The sequence below is a fragment of the Apodemus sylvaticus genome, chromosome 2 (assembly GCF_947179515.1).
Source record: "Apodemus sylvaticus chromosome 2, mApoSyl1.1, whole genome shotgun sequence".
Classification (NCBI taxonomy): domain Eukaryota; kingdom Metazoa; phylum Chordata; class Mammalia; order Rodentia; family Muridae; genus Apodemus; species Apodemus sylvaticus.
This window is the reverse complement of record NC_067473.1, coordinates 120392245-120407917: the sequence shown is the minus strand read 5'-3', so window position 1 is coordinate 120407917 and position 15673 is coordinate 120392245. Positions and strand designations below refer to the sequence as shown.

The 15673-nt window shown below is 41.4% G+C and overlaps 1 pseudogene; it reads left to right on the top strand.

Moving 5' to 3' along the window:
* Positions 1-12298: 12298 nt before the first annotated feature.
* Positions 12299-14839, top strand: LOC127677538 (elongation factor 2-like; annotated as a pseudogene).
* The last annotated feature ends 834 nt before the right edge of the window (positions 14840-15673 follow it).

Here is a 15673-nt window from a genome sequence, read left to right as displayed (position 1 = left end):
ATTAATAAGATATCCGGCTCTTCCTTTGGAAGAGCCGTCTGTGAAAATTAAAAGAGCATTATGCAATGGTTGTAAAGATGTCATTTTAGGAAATACAACCTTATGTATATTTAAAAACTTTATCAATTTGTCTTGAGGATAATGGTTATCTATAGTCCCTTCAAAGCCTATTTGAGCAAGCAACCAATCTGTGCTATGCTGTTTTAACCAAGCATCTTGATCAACACTATAAGGCCGAATAATAAAATCTGGTTCTTTGTCAAAATAAGTTAGCACCTGCTTTCTTCCAAGCACAATTACTTGGGCTACTGCCTCATAATATGGCAAGATATTATGCCTTGAAGACACCCTCAAATGAATCCACATCAGAGGAGCCTTTTGCCATAATAAACCTGTAGGCGAGTGAGTCGTATTAAAAATTAGCAGATGCAAAGGTAAAGAATAATCTATATAGGTAACAAATTGATTTTCAATAGCTTTCTCCACTGTCTGTAAAGCCAAAAGTCCTTCTGAAGTTAATAATCTAGGGGATGTAGGATCAGCATTCCCCTTTAGAATATCAAATAAAGGTTGTAATTCTCCTGTAGTAAGCTTTAAATATGGCCGAAGCCAGTTAATGTCACCCAATAACTTCCGAAAATCATTTAAAGTTTTTAAATTGTCCCTGTGGATAATTATCTTCTGGGAAAAAATTGCTTGGTCTGTAAGTTTAAAACCCAGATAATTATACGGATCCTGGGTCTGCACCTTCTCTGTTGCTATTTGCAATCCTTTAGCGGCTAAAGCTTGCTGTAAATCTTTAAAACATAAAAGCAAAGTCTGAGGATTTTTTCCTGCAATTAGAAAATCATCTGTGAAATGGATAAAGTAAATATCTGGCCATTTTTGTCTTACAGGCTGAATGGCCTGTGCCACAAACTTCTGACATAAAGCCGGGCTGTTAGACATGCCCTGAGGAAGAACTGTCCATTGGTATCTTTTCATAGGTTCCATGAAGTTAATGGAAGGAACACTGAACGCGAATCTTTTGCAATCCTCAGGATGCAATGGAATAGTAAAGAAACAATCTTTTAAATCTATGACTATTTTATGAAATCCTTTAGGAATAGCCACGGGAGATGGAAGACCAGCTTGTAAAGTTCCCATGGGCAACATAGTTTCATTAACCTTTCTTAAACCTTGTAACAGTCTCCATTTACGTGATTTTTTCTTAATAACAAATATTGGAGTAGTCCATGGAGATAGAGACTCTTTTAAATGTCCCGCCTTCAATTGTTCCTGCACTAGCAAAGAGGCAGCTTCCATTTTTTCTTTAGACAAAGACCACTGATCAACCCACACAGGATTATCATTAAACCATTGAATTTTATCGGCATGGGATGCAGGCAAGATAGTGGCCATTACTGAAAATGCCCCAGACTTCTAGAGTTAGGGTTTGGCTGGGGGCTTTTAAACTTTCTAGTGCCTTGCCCTTCTTTCCCAAGCCCCTGAGCAGGCAAGGATTCTTGCTCTGTCTTTTGCCTAGAGGCAATTTCGTTAGGGCTACACATAATCAGATTCATTTGTGGCAGAAGGTCTCTTCCCCAAAGGGTAGTAAGCAAGTTTTGCATAGCATAAGGCTGGATTTGCCCTGAATTTCCCTCTTTATCTTTCCAAGTTAGAAGTCTCGTGCTCTGTTTTAGATTATTAGCATATCCGATGCCTTGGAGATGCGTAAGTGTCTCCATCAATGGCCAGCTACACGGCCAATCTTGTCCTTTAATAATTGTTACATCAGCTCCCGTATCTATTAATCCTTCAAAACTCTTTCCTTCAATAGTCAATTTAAGGTTAGGTCTCTTATTGGTGATAGATTGAACCCAATACACTCTGGAGGAGCCAAAGCTTTCTTGTCCTCTTTTATCTTTAACGAATTTGGAAGGCAGTGGATGTAAAAGAACCAAGACAAGCTGAGCAATTCTTTGGTTAGCAGGTATAGTTATGACACCGTGAGGGGAAACAGCCATAATTTTTATTTCTCCCTCATAGTCACTGTCTATGACACCTGGATAAATCTGCAGTCCCTTTACGGTAGAACTGCTTTGTCCTAGCAGTAATCCCCAAGTTCCTTCAGGTAATGGTCCAAAAACTCCTGTAGGCGGGATCTGGACACCCATTTCTGGGGTTAATACGACATGGAAGATACTGCAGAGGTCCAGTCCAGCGCTCCCTGGTGTTGCCCTGGCAAGCTCGAAGATAGATTTTCTTGGCTTGGTAGCAGCTGTGTTGCCTCATAAACTGTCTGTCCTGGATGAATCGGGGCCTGGGGCGGGCCCCTCCTCCCATTTCCCAACACGGGTTTGCCTTGAATATTAGTTTTGGACTTGCATCCCTTAACCCAATGGTTTCCTTTCCTACACTTAGTACATGTTCCTGGTGAACAACCTAATTGCCCACTTATAGCACCCCTGTTATCAGGGCAATCACTTTTAAAATGACCCAGACTGCCACATTTAAAACACCTTTTATTTCCTCGTCTCTGCGAAAGTATTCCCTGGATGGTGGTTCCCTGCAACGCTGCAGCCATTGCTAGACCCTGATTATACGAGGGGCCAATTTCAGAACAGAGACGAATATAACCAGCCAAGTCTGTCTTCCCTCTATGAGGTCTGATTGCCTCCTGGCAGACCACATTAGCATTTTCATAGGCTAGCTGAGTAACCAACGGATTTTCTGCCTGAGAATTTCCAAAAATTCTATTAGCTGTTTTTAACAATCGATCCACAAAATCCTGAAAAAGCTCATCAGGAGCCTGTTTGACACCTGTTAAGTTTCCACTAAGATCTCCCTTTGATGGTAAAAGATTCCAAGCACGGCGGGCAGCCATCGCAATCTGCGTACACACTGCGATGGGAAACCCAATCTGGTTAGTATTTCCTTCATATACACCTTCTCCCAGTAACATATCAGCATTCCATTCTGGATGGCCTGCCTGAGTATTTGTGGTGGCAGTTCTTTTGCTAGCCTCACGCCATTCAGAACTCCAAAGCAAGAAATCTCCTCCTGACAAGGTAGCCTTACACAGGGTTCTCCAATCCTGTGGAGTTAAATTTGACTCTATCACAGTATCCAATAACGCTTGTGTAAAAGGGGCTGTAGGGCCATACTGAGCTACAGCTACCTTTAATTCTTTTATCACTTTAAATTCCAAAGTCTGATATTGTCTAATCACATTTTCCTGGTCTTCTATCTCAAGGACGGGAAAAGCTAAGATTTCTGACGTATCCTGCCCTTCTCCATGAGCCTGGCTTATCACTCTTTCTAGTGGCAATTGGCGGGTCTCAGAATTATTGTTCTCTCTAGTATTTGACATCCTTTTTAGCTCCTGTAATTCATTAGCCAATTTCTGCAATTTAATTTCAAACTCCAACTTTTGTAACTGCATATCTCTCTGGATCTCATCTCCTGCCATCAAGGTCATAGGCAGAGCAGATGACACGATAGGGGCCCATTCTTCCCCATGAGATTCAGCTGCTCTTTTTGGGGGGATGAGCTGCCTTTTTTACAATTAGCCCATCAGCACTATCTCTGTGTTTTTGTAACTTAGGGTGGGGAGGGTCCTCCTTTGCAGAGGTCCTCTCTGGCAGGCTTTCTTCTTGAGATTCCTCAATTTCTTGAATGATATCTAATTCCTCCAAACCTCCTTCATCTATAATATCCTTTACAAGTGTCCAGAGGCAGAGGGTAATATTATCTGCCTTGGCTGCCTTTAGCGAATTACCAGTACTTTCCCAAGTTCTCTCGTTTAACGTTCGTTTTTCTTGGAACCAAGGACAGCAAGAATATATCTGGTCCAAGAAATCCTCCAATCTTCCTTCTTCAAACCCTATCCCTTTCGCCTGAAGCAACTCTTGAATGTTGCGGGTGCAAATTTCACGCAAACTTTCCTGTCCCATTTTTCCCTATCACTCTACCCCAAGCAGCCACTGTGCTGGGTCAGCACAATTTTGCTTGCTAAACCGTATCCCTCTGCACTCACAACAATAGTTTCAAAGAATAAAATTTTACACTAGTGCTAGCATTTGACTTCTATGTTGCTTACCGTGCAGATACCGTCTTCTTTCCACTTTTTCTGCGAAGCTTCACCAGATAGGGTCACCTCAGGAAATTCTCTCGTATCAGGTCTGTCCGTGTTCAGGTGCCAATATGTTGCCGCCCGCGGCCACATACGAACCGGATTACCTGGAAGAGAATTCTGAGGTTAACGGGAAGGGGGCGAAAGAGAAATGAGTCAAGAGGACAGTTGCCCATAGAGACTGACTTTACTATCATTTAGCCAATATTTATAATCTTTGGAAAAACCACCCTACCCCCCAAATGGCCGTGAGTTCGTTGGATCTTCTTCTCGGCGGGTTGTCTGCTTTCAGTCCCGCAGTTTTCGGCTGGTCTCCAGGTGGAGCTGCGCTGAGGCGGCCCTGGTAGTTAAGGTGAAAGTGCTGTATTGTTCAAAACGGAACAAGGGCTGGAGATAAGGCCAGGGGAAGGGTGGAGGCTGTAGGCCAGGAATGTCGCAGCTTGAATAGGCCGGAGATAACGCCAGGGGAAGAGTGGGGGTTGCCAGCCAGGAGGGTCACAGCTAAATGCTGTGGGGGGAAGGGACAATTTGATATTCCTCAGGTAAAAATTCTTTGTTTACCTCTGTACCCCATTTATAGGGCGGTTATTTGGCTCTCTGGAGTCTACCTTCTTGAGTTCTTTGTATATCTTGGATATAAGCCCTCTGTCAGATGTAGTGTTGGTAAAGATCTTTTCCCAATGTGTTGGTTCCATTTTGTCCTTTTGACAAAGTCCTTTTCACAAATGGTTGTAGTTCCATTGTCAAATATCATTAGCTATTGGTGTTCTGTTGAGGAAAATTTCCCTGGTGCCCATGTTTTCAAGAGTCTTCCCCAGTTTATTTTCTATTAGTTTCAGTGTGTCTGGTTTTCTGTGGAGGTTCTTGATCCACTTGGACTTAAGCTTAGTACTAGAAGATAACAATGAATCAATTTGCATTCTTTTGCATTCTGACCTCCAGTAGAACCAGCACCATTTGTTGGAAATGTTATCTTTTTTTCCACTGAATGGTTGTAGTTCCATTGTCAAATATCATGTGACCATAATTCTCTGGGTTTATTTCTGGGTCTTCAATTCTATTCCATGGATCTACACACCTGTCACCATACCAATACCATGCAGTTTTTAACACAATTGCTCTGTAGTACTGCTTGAGGTAAGGGACACTGATTTCTCCAGAAGTTCCATTACTGTTGAGGATAGTTTTAACTATCCTGGGTTTTTTGTTATTCCAGATGAACTTGGGAATTGCTCTTTCTAAGTCTATGAAGAATTGAGTTGGTATTTTGATGGGGATTGCATTGAATCTGTAGATTGCTTCTGGCAAGATGGTCATTTTTACTATATTAATCCTGCCAATGCAAGAGCATGGAAGATTTTTCCGTCTTCTGAGGTCTTCTTCGATTTCTTTCTTCAAAGACTTGACATTCCTGCCATGCAGATCTTTCACTTGTTTGGTTAGAGTCACACACCAAGATACTTTATATTGTTTGTGGCTACCATGAAGGGTGTCATTTCCCTAATTTCTTTCTCGGCCTATTTATCCTTTGATTATAGAAAGGCTACTGACTTACTTGAGTTAATTTTATATCCAGTCACTTTGCTGAAGTTGTTTATCAGCTGTAGGAGCTCTCTGGTGGAGGTTTTTGGGTCACTTAAATATACTATAATATCATCTGTGAATAGTGATAGTTTGACTTCTTCCTTTTCTTTTGGTGTCCCTTTGACCTCCTTATGTTGTCTAATTGCTCTAGCTAGAAATTCAAGTACTATATTGAAAAGATATGGAGAGAGGTGGTAGCCTTGTCTAGTCCCTGTTTTTAGTGGGATTGCTTTAAGTTTCTCTCCATTTAGTTTGATGTTGGCTACTGGTTTGCTGTATATTGCTTTTATTATGCTTAATTTTGGGCTTTGAATTCCTGATTTTTCCAAGACCTTAACACGAAAAGATGCTGATTATTGTCAAATGCTTTTTCAGCATCTAATTAAATGACCATGTATTTTCTTTCTTTGAGTTTGTTTATGTAGTGGATTACATTGATGGATTTCTATATATTGAACCATCCCTGCATTCCTGGGATCAAGCCTACTTAATCACAGTGAATGATCATTTTGATGTGTTCTTGGATTTGGGTGGCAAGAATTTTATTGAGTATTTTGCATCGATATTCATAAGGGAAATTGGTCTAAGGTTCCCTTTTTGTTAGATCTTTGTGTGGTTTTGGTATAAGCAAAATTGTGGCTTCATAGAATGAGTTGGATAATGTTCCTTCTGTTTCTATTTTGTGGAATAGTTTGAAGAGTATTGGAATTAGGTCTCCTTTGAATGTCTGATAGAATTCTGCACTAAAGTCATCTGGTCCTGTGCTGTTTTTGGTTGGGAGATTTCTTTAGGAGTTATGGGACCATTTAGATGGTCTATCTTATCCTGATTACATTTTGGTAGTTGGTATCTGTCTAAGAAATTGTCCATTTCATCCAGATTTTCCAGTTGTGTTGAGTATAGGCTTTTGTAGTAGGATATGATAACTTTTCGAATTTCCTCAATTTCTGTTGTTATTTCACCCTTTTCATTTCTGATTTTCTTAATTTGGATATTGTCTCTGTGAGTTCTGGTTAGTCTGGATAAATGTTTATCTATCTTGTTGATTTTCTCAAAGATCCAGCTCCTGCTTTTGTTGATTCTTTGTACAATACTTTTTGTTTCAACTTGGTTGATTTCAGCCCTGAGTTTGATGATTTCCTGCCTTCTACTCCTCTTGGTTGTGTGAGCTTCTTTTTGTTCTAAAGCTTACAGGTGATCTGTTAAACAGCTATTGTATGCTCTCTCCAGCTTCTTTTTGTAGGCACTCAGAGCTATGAGTTTTCCTCTTAGCCCTGCTTTCATTGTGTCCCAAAAATTTGGGTATGTTGTGCCTTCATTTTTATTATATTCTAAAAAGTCTTTTATTTCTTTCTTTATTTCTTCCTTGACCAAGTTATCATCGAGTAGAGCATTGTTCAGCTTCCATGTGTATGTGGGTTTTCTGTTTTGTGTGTGTGTGTGTGATTGAAGACCACCCTTATTCCATAGTGATCTGATAGAAGGCATGGAATTAGTTTGATGGTCTTATATCTTTTAATATCTGTTTTGTGAAGGATTATTTGGTCAATTTTGGAGAAGGCAGCATGAGGTGCTGAGAAGAAGGTACATTCTTTTGATTTAGGATGAAATGTTCTATAGATATCTATTAAATCCATTTGGTCCAAAATTTCTGTTAGTTTCACTGTGAGTTTGTTTAATTTGTGTTTCCCTGATCTGTCCATTGAAGAGAGTGGGGTGTTTAATTCTCCACCAATTATTGTGTTGGGTGTTATGTGTGCTTTAAGCTTTAGTAAGGTTTCTTTTATGAATGCTGGTACCCTTGTATTAGGGACATAGATGTTCAAAATTGTGAGTTCTTCCTGGTAGATTTTTCCTTTGATGAGTATAAAGTGTCCTTCTGTGTCTTTTTTGATGACTTTTGGTTGAAAGTCTATTTTATCGGATATTAGAATGGCTACATAAGCTTGTTTCCTGGGGCCATTTGCTTGCTTAGAGAACTGTTTTCCAGCATTTTACTCTGAGGTAGTGTTTCTCTTTGACACTGAGATGCATTTCCTGTATGCAGCAAAATGTTGGGTCCTGTTTACGAATCTAGTCTATTAGTCTATGTCTGTATATTGGGGAGTTGAGTCCATTGATGTTAAGAGATATTAAAGAATAGTGATTGTTGCTTCCTGCTATTTTTGATGTCATTTTAATGTTTGTGTGGTTATCTTTTGGGGTTGAAAGAAGATTACTTTCTTTTTCTTGTGTGTAGTTTCCCTCCTTTTGTTTGTGTTTTCCATTCATTATCCTTTGAAGGGATAGATTTATGGAAAGATACTGTGTAAATTTGTTTTTGTCATGAAAAACTTCGGTTTCTCCATTTATGGTAATTGAGAGATTTGGTGGATATAGCAGTTTGGAATGGCATTTTTGTTCCATTAGGCTCTGCATGACATCGGACCAGGCTCTTCTGGCTTTCATAGTCTCTGCTGAGAAATCTGGTGTAATACTGATAGGTCTACCTTTATATGTTACTTGATCATTTTTCCTTACTACTTTTAATATTCTTTCTTTGTTTAGTACATTTTGGTGTGTTAATTATTATGTGATGGTAGGAATTTGTTTTCTGGCCAAATCTATTTGGAGTTCTATAGGCTTCTTGTATGTTCGTGGGCTTCTCTTTCTTTAGGTTAGGGCAGTTTTATTCTATAATTTTGTTGAACACATTTACTGGCCCTTTAAGTTGGAACTCTTCACTCTCTTCCATGCTTATAATCCTTAGTTTTGGTCTTGTCATTTTGTCCTGGATTTCCTGGATATTTGGGGTCAGGACCTTTTTGCATTTTTCATTTTCTTTGTCTATTGTATCAATGCTTTCTTTGATATCTTCTGTATCTGAGATTCTCTCTTCTATCTCTTGTATTCTGTTGTTGATGCTTGGATCCATGACTCCTGAATTCCTTCCTAGGTTTTCTATGTCCCAAGTGGTCTCCCTTTGTGGTTTCATTATTGTTTCTACCTTCTTCTTTAGATCCTGGATGGCTTTGTTTAATTCCTTCACCTGTTTTGTTGTGTTTTCCCTTAGTTCTTCAAAGGTTTCTCCCTTTTTGTGTTCTCCTGTATTTCTTTAAGGGAGTTATTTATGTCCTTCTTGAAGCCCTCCATAAAGTCCTCCATCAGCATCATGACATGTGATTTTAAATACAAATCTTGCTTTCCTGGTGTGGATTATCCAGGAATTGCTGTTATGGGAGAATTGGGTTCTGATTGTGCCATATTGCCTTGATTTCTGTTAACAATGTTCCCACATTTGCCTTTTGCCATCTGGTTGTTTCTGGTGTTAGTTGGGACTTCTGTCACTGGCTGGAGCTTGCCCCATCTATGTGCCTTCAGTCCTATCTCAGCAACCCTGGGTGACCTGTTTTCCCTTGGCACAAATCGCTTTGGTGCTGTTGAGCTCCTGGGTGCAGGTGGAGTCCTGGTGGGGTGCGTCCCAAGCAATCCTCTACTCTGGTGAACCCTGCCTACCAATCTGTTACACAGACACAGGAGCAAAGATGGCAGCTGAGACTCAGTTGGGTATGCAGCTCTGTGGCCCTAATCAACTCTGGGTATAGGCTGTGCAGGTGCCTCCTCCTCGCAGGCTGCCTCCTCCTCACTGACTGTTGGGTGTATAGCTGGTTTCCTGCACACCTTGGAGATGGCACGCTGTGGCCTGAGATGTTCCTGATCTGGAGTCGGAAACTGGAAGGCTCTTACCAGTTGCCTCATGATGGGATCCTCTGATCTGTAGGGCTGGTCTCACCTGTGCAGGCTGATTACTCCTCGCTTGCTGTTGGGTGTATGTCGACAGTTTTCTTGATAGATGTCACTTACCAAAGTTAAATCAAGATCAAATAAACAATTTAATTAGACATATAACCACTAAGGAAATATAAGCAGTCATTAAATCCCAAGGCCAGAAGGTTCTTGTATAGAATTCTATAAGACTTTCAAAAAAGAGCTATCACCAATACTTCTAAAATTATTCCACAAAATAGAAACAGAAAGATCATTGCCAAATTCATTTTAAGAAGTCACAGACACCCTCATACCAAAACTATAAAAAGGCTCAACTAAAAAGAGAAATAAAGGCAAATTTGTCTCATGAACATTGATTGTAAAATTATCAATAACATACTCTAACCAAAATTACTGAATACATCAAAATGACCATACACCATGATCAAGTCTGCATCACCTCAGAGAAGCAGGGATGGTTCAACATATGAAAATCTGTGGATGTAATCTGCCATGTAAGTAAATTGAAAGGGAAAAAAGCAAGATCATCTTATTATATGCTTAAAAAGCTTTTGACAAAATCCAACACTCTTTATAATAAAAGCTTTGGTAAGATCATGAATGCAAGGCACATACCTAAACACAATCAACATAACATACAGCAAACCAATAGCCCATACCAAGTTAAATGTAGAGATTTAAAGCAATTCCACTAAAATCTGCAACAAGACAAGGCTGCTCAATCTCTTCATATCTATTCAGTATAGTGCTTGAAGTTCTAGCTAGAGCACTAATATGGCTCAAGGAGATCTAGTTGATACAAATCAAAAAGAAATAAGTTAAAGTATCATTATCTGCAGTTGATGTTATAATATACATAAGTTACCCCAAAACATCAACAAGGGAACTCCTATAGCTGATAAACACCTTCAGCAAACTGTCTGGATACAAGATTATTAAAAATGAATCAGTAGTCCTCCTATATATTAATGATAAATAGATTGAGAAAGAAATCAGAGAAATAACACCCTCCACAATAGCCAAAAATGATATAAAATATCTTGGGGTAACTAACAGAGCAAGTAAAAGACCTGTAGGACAATTATTTAACATCTTTTAAGAAAGAAATTGTAGGATATATCGAAAGATGGAAAGATCTTCCATGGTAATGTATCAGTAGGATTAACACAGTAAAATGGCCACTCTACCAAAAGCAATCTACAGAGTCAAGACAGTTAACATAAAATTCCAAAACAACACTGTAAAGACCTCTAAAGAACCATACTTAACTTCATGAAAACAAAATGAAACAATCCAGATAGCTAAAGTAATCTTGTACAAAAAAGAACTTCTGAAGGTACACCATTCCTGATTTCAAGCATTATTATAGAGTTAGAGAAATAAAATTTCAATTTAATTAAATTGAAACCCATATACAACTACATATACACCATTGGGCAACTGATTTTTGAAAAAGAAGCAAGAAATATACAATGGGGGATCATCTTCAAAAAATAATGCTAAACTTACTGTTCTCTCTGTGAGAAAGAATGCAAACAGATCCTTATCTATCCCCTGCACAAAATCCAAGTCCAAGTAGATCAAAGACTTTAACATAAAACCAGATACACTTAACCTCATAGAAGATAAAATGGGTAATAGTCTTGAACACACTGTTATTGTTTTCTCATTCATATACATATATGGGCGTCTCCTTAAAGTGGCTGCTTCTTGGTAAAGTTTCTGTGAGTTATGAAGATTGTTCTTGACCTAAATATGCCTAGTCTCCATCTCCTGAGTCCTAAGGGAAGGCATGTGTACCATGCCTGCACAGAAGACTGAAGCACAGTGCATCTAGCTCTATTCAGATAAAGCATAACCTATTCCTGACCATATCAGTGAGGTTGAGGTGGCTATTCCTGTTCCTCAGAGGCTGGGGTCTAGTAAGACATGTCCTCACTTCTCGCTAGCTATGTTCCACTTGCATGGGGTCACTTCACCTCTGTACTTTGCTTCTCATCTCTGTTTTGCATTTCACTTCTTTTTAGATTCACTTTTAAAATGTACTCACAACTTACAGACTGAAACACAGTTCAGATACCAAAGAACACAGAATCAATCCTAAATGGAAACCAATACTCCATGGGAGGGCTGGTTCTGGAACAGGCTATCAGTCATCACTATAGAGAGAGTACCCTCAAAGCCCTAAGACATAATGGGAGAGGAACAGGACTCACACATCTTAAAGAGAAGCATTACGAATAATGAAATTGGTCCCAATTAAGTCTAAGTAATAAACTGAGAAAAGTTAGTTGTCTATAGGACATAAGCTTTTTGATCCCTCCCACAGGTGTGGCAAGGCAACTCAATCTTTTCCCCAGACCTCTGTAGATGGTTGTCAACCAGGAAGGAGTGAGTGAGACCAATAGGGAGGTAGGATGCTCCACTAGGATTCCATGTTTCAGTGCTCCCAGCAGGAACTTGTCATCCTCCACAGGCACGAAAGCTGAAAGCTGTAGAGATACATTAAAGACTCCTTTCACTTCACCTAAGCAGAATCTCCTCAGTCACAAAGTCCCTCATATCATGTCCATCTGGCTGAGAGTCCTGCACCAAAGTCCAGGATCAGAAGGTGGTCAGGTACTAGGCAGGATGAGGAAGGAGGAGCTGAGGGCTGCAGGGAGGTTTTCATCTTTTGTAGAGGAGATGCTGAGCTCTGATGCCACCGCAATAGGGGACTGTGCTCTACATGGGTAAAAAGCATGTTTTCTCTCTTCTGCCACAGCTGCCGCCATTGTCTACCTCTCTCCATGTACACCTTTGACATCTGAGAATCCATCACAGTCTGCCGCCATGGTGAACTTCACAGGAGATCAGATCCAAGCCATCATGGACAAGAAAGCCAACATCCAAAACATGTCAGTCATCACTCTTTTGGACAATGGCAAGTCTACACTGACTGATTCCTTTTTGTGCAAGGCAGGCATCTTCGCTCGAGACAGGGAGACATGCTTCATGGACACCAGTAAGGATTAGCAGGAGTGCTGCATCACAATCAAGTCCACCACCATCTCCCTCTTCTAGGAGATCTCTGAGAGTGACCTGAACTTCATTAAGCAGAGACAGCATGGCTCAGGTTTCCTCGTCAACTTCATCAACTCTCCATGCCATGTGGACTTCTCTTAAGATGTCACAACTGTCTTGCATGTCACCGATGGAGCTCTGGTGGTGCTGGACTCTGTGTCTGGCATGTGAGTGCAGACAGAAACAGTACTGTGACAAACCATTGCTGAGTGCATCAAGCCTATGCTGATGATGAATAAGATGGACAAGGCCCCACTTTATCTGCAGCTGGAGCCTGAGGAGCTCTACCAGACCTTCTAGTGCATTGTGGAAAATGTCAACATCATCTATCCTATGGTGAGGATGATAGTGGGCCCATGGACAATATCATGATTGACCCTGTCCTAGGCACTGTAGGCGTTGGTTCTGGCTTACATGGATAAGCCTTCACTCTGAAGCAGTTTGCAGAGATGTGCATTTGCAGCTAAGGGTGAGGACCAGCTGGGGACAGCTGAGCATGCCAAGAAAGTAGAGGACATGATAAAGAAGCTATGGGGACACTGGTATGTTGACCCTGCCAATGCAAGTTCAGCAACTCAGCCAATAGCCCAGATGAAAAGAAACTCCCCTGCACCTTCTGCCAGCTCATCCTGGACTCCATCTTCAAGGTGTTCAATGTCATCATGAACTTGAAGGAGGAGACAGCCAAGCAGATTGAGAAGCTGGACATCAAGCTGGACAGTGAGGATACAGACAAGGAGAGCAAACCATTGCTCAAGGCTGTGATGTGCCAGTGGCTGTCTGCAGGGGACACCTTGCTGCAGGTGACCACCATCCACTTGCCATCCCCTGTCACTGCACAGAAGTACCATTGTGAGCTGCTGTATGAGGGGCCACCTGATGATGAGGCTGCCGTGGATATTAAGAGCTGTGACCCCCAATTCCCTTATGATGTACATTTCCAAGATGGTGCCAACCTCTGAAAGAAGCTGCTCCTATGCCTTTGGTAGAATGTCCCTGGGGTGGTTTCCACAGGCATGAAGATCTGGATCATGGTCCCCAACTACACACTTGGGAAAAAAGAAGACCTGTATCTAAAGACTATCCAGAGAACCATTCTAATAATGGGCCACTATATGGAGCCAATTGAGGATGTTCCCTGTGGAAACATTGTGGGGCTAGACGGAGTAGACCAGTTCTTTGTGAAGACAAGGACCATCACCACCTTTGAGCATGCTCATAATATGTACATGATGAAGTTCAGTGTCAGTCCTGTTTTCAGGGTAGCAGTGGAGGCCAAGAGCCCAGCAGACATGCCCAAGCTGGTAGAGGGACTGAAGCAGCTGGCGAAATCTAACCCTATAGTGCAGTAGATCATTGAGGAGTCTGGTGAGCACATTTCTGGGGCTAGGGATCTGCACCTGGAGTTCTGCCTTAAGGACCTAGAGGAGGACAATGCCTGCATCCCCATCAAGAAATCTGACCTTGTTGTGTCATACCAGGAGACAGTGAGTAGGGAGTCCAACGTGCTGTGTCTGACCAAGTCCTCCAACAAGCACAACAGGCTGTACATGAAGACCAGGCCTTTCCCGGATGGACTGGCAGAAGACATCGATAAGGGTGATGTGTCTGCCTACCAGGAGCTCAAGGTGTGTGCCTATTACTTGGCAGAAAAGTATGAATGGGATGTTGCTGAAGTCCACAAGATCTGGTGCTTTGGCCCTACTGGCACTGCCTCCAACATTCTCACTGAGATCACTAAGGGCATGCAGTACCTGAATGAGATCAAGAACAGTGCCATGGCTGGCTTCCAGTGGGCTACTAAAGAGGATATTTTTTGTGAGGAGAACATGCGTGGTGTGTGATTTGATGTCCACGGTGGCCCTGTATGCTGATGCCATCCACCTGGGAAGTAGACAGTTCATCCTCACAGCTTGCTACTTCCTCTATGCTAATGTGCTGACTGCACAGCCCTGCCTCATGGAGCCTATCTATCTGGCAGAGATCCAGTGTCTTGCAAAAGTGGTGGGTGGCATCTACTGTGTCCTGAACAGGAAGCATGGTCATGAATTTGAGGAGTCCCAGGTGGCTGGTACCCCCATGTTCGTGGTCAAGGCATACCTGCCTGTCAATGAGTCTTTTGGGTTCACCACTGATATTCTTCTATCCAACACTGGTGACCAGGCCTTCCCCCAGTGTGTGTTTGACCACTTGCAGATTCTGCCTGGGGACCCCTTTTACAACAGCAGCCAATTGGTAACTGAGACTCACAAGTGCAAAGGCCTAAAGGAGGGCATCCCAGTGATGGACAACTTCCTACACAAACTGTAGGCAGCCTGGTACTGTCACACACTGCACAGTGCCTGCTCATCAGAAAACACTTTGAGACTATCCCCATGGTGCCCCTCTGGAAGCTGCTGGGGTCACCCTGACATCACTCAGCATTCACTTGCTACAAATTCTATTTTTTTCAGAATTTCAAGACAGCAGGAGGTGGGCAAGACATAGCACTTAACATTTTCAGAGGGAAACAGATGTCCAAAAGTCTAAATAAATTCATTCAGAGGTAAAAAATCAAGCATATTTTCTTCTTAGGATATTTCCTGAACCCCCTAAAATTTCCCAGTGGAATCATCAATGCTTCATATTTACATTTTGCTTTAATTAAATGACTCACAATGAAGAATGCCATCATTTCTTCTTGAATTATATAGTATCTTATAATGATTTAAACTATTTTTGTACCTATTATAAAAATTTATTCTTTCATTTCATAACTTCACCAAAATCTTCCCTTTACTTTTCTTTTATTTATGGAGTATTTTTGTTATATATATTTCAAATGTTTTCCCATTTCCAGGTCTATCATTTGGAAATCTCTATCCCATCCTCTATCCCCTGCTTTCATATGTTGTTCCCCACATACACACCTGCTTCTGTCTTCCCTCCCTGGCATTTTCCTACACTGGGACACTGAACACACAAGGGTTTCTACTCCCATTGATGCCAAAAATGCCATCCTCTGCCACAAATGTGGCCAGAGCCATGGATCCCCCCATGTGTACTCATTGGGTTGTAGTCTAGTCCCCAGGAGCTGGGGGGGAGGGTCTACCCAGTTGGAACTTTTGCTCAGTCCATGGGTCTTCAAACCCCCTCAGTTCCTTC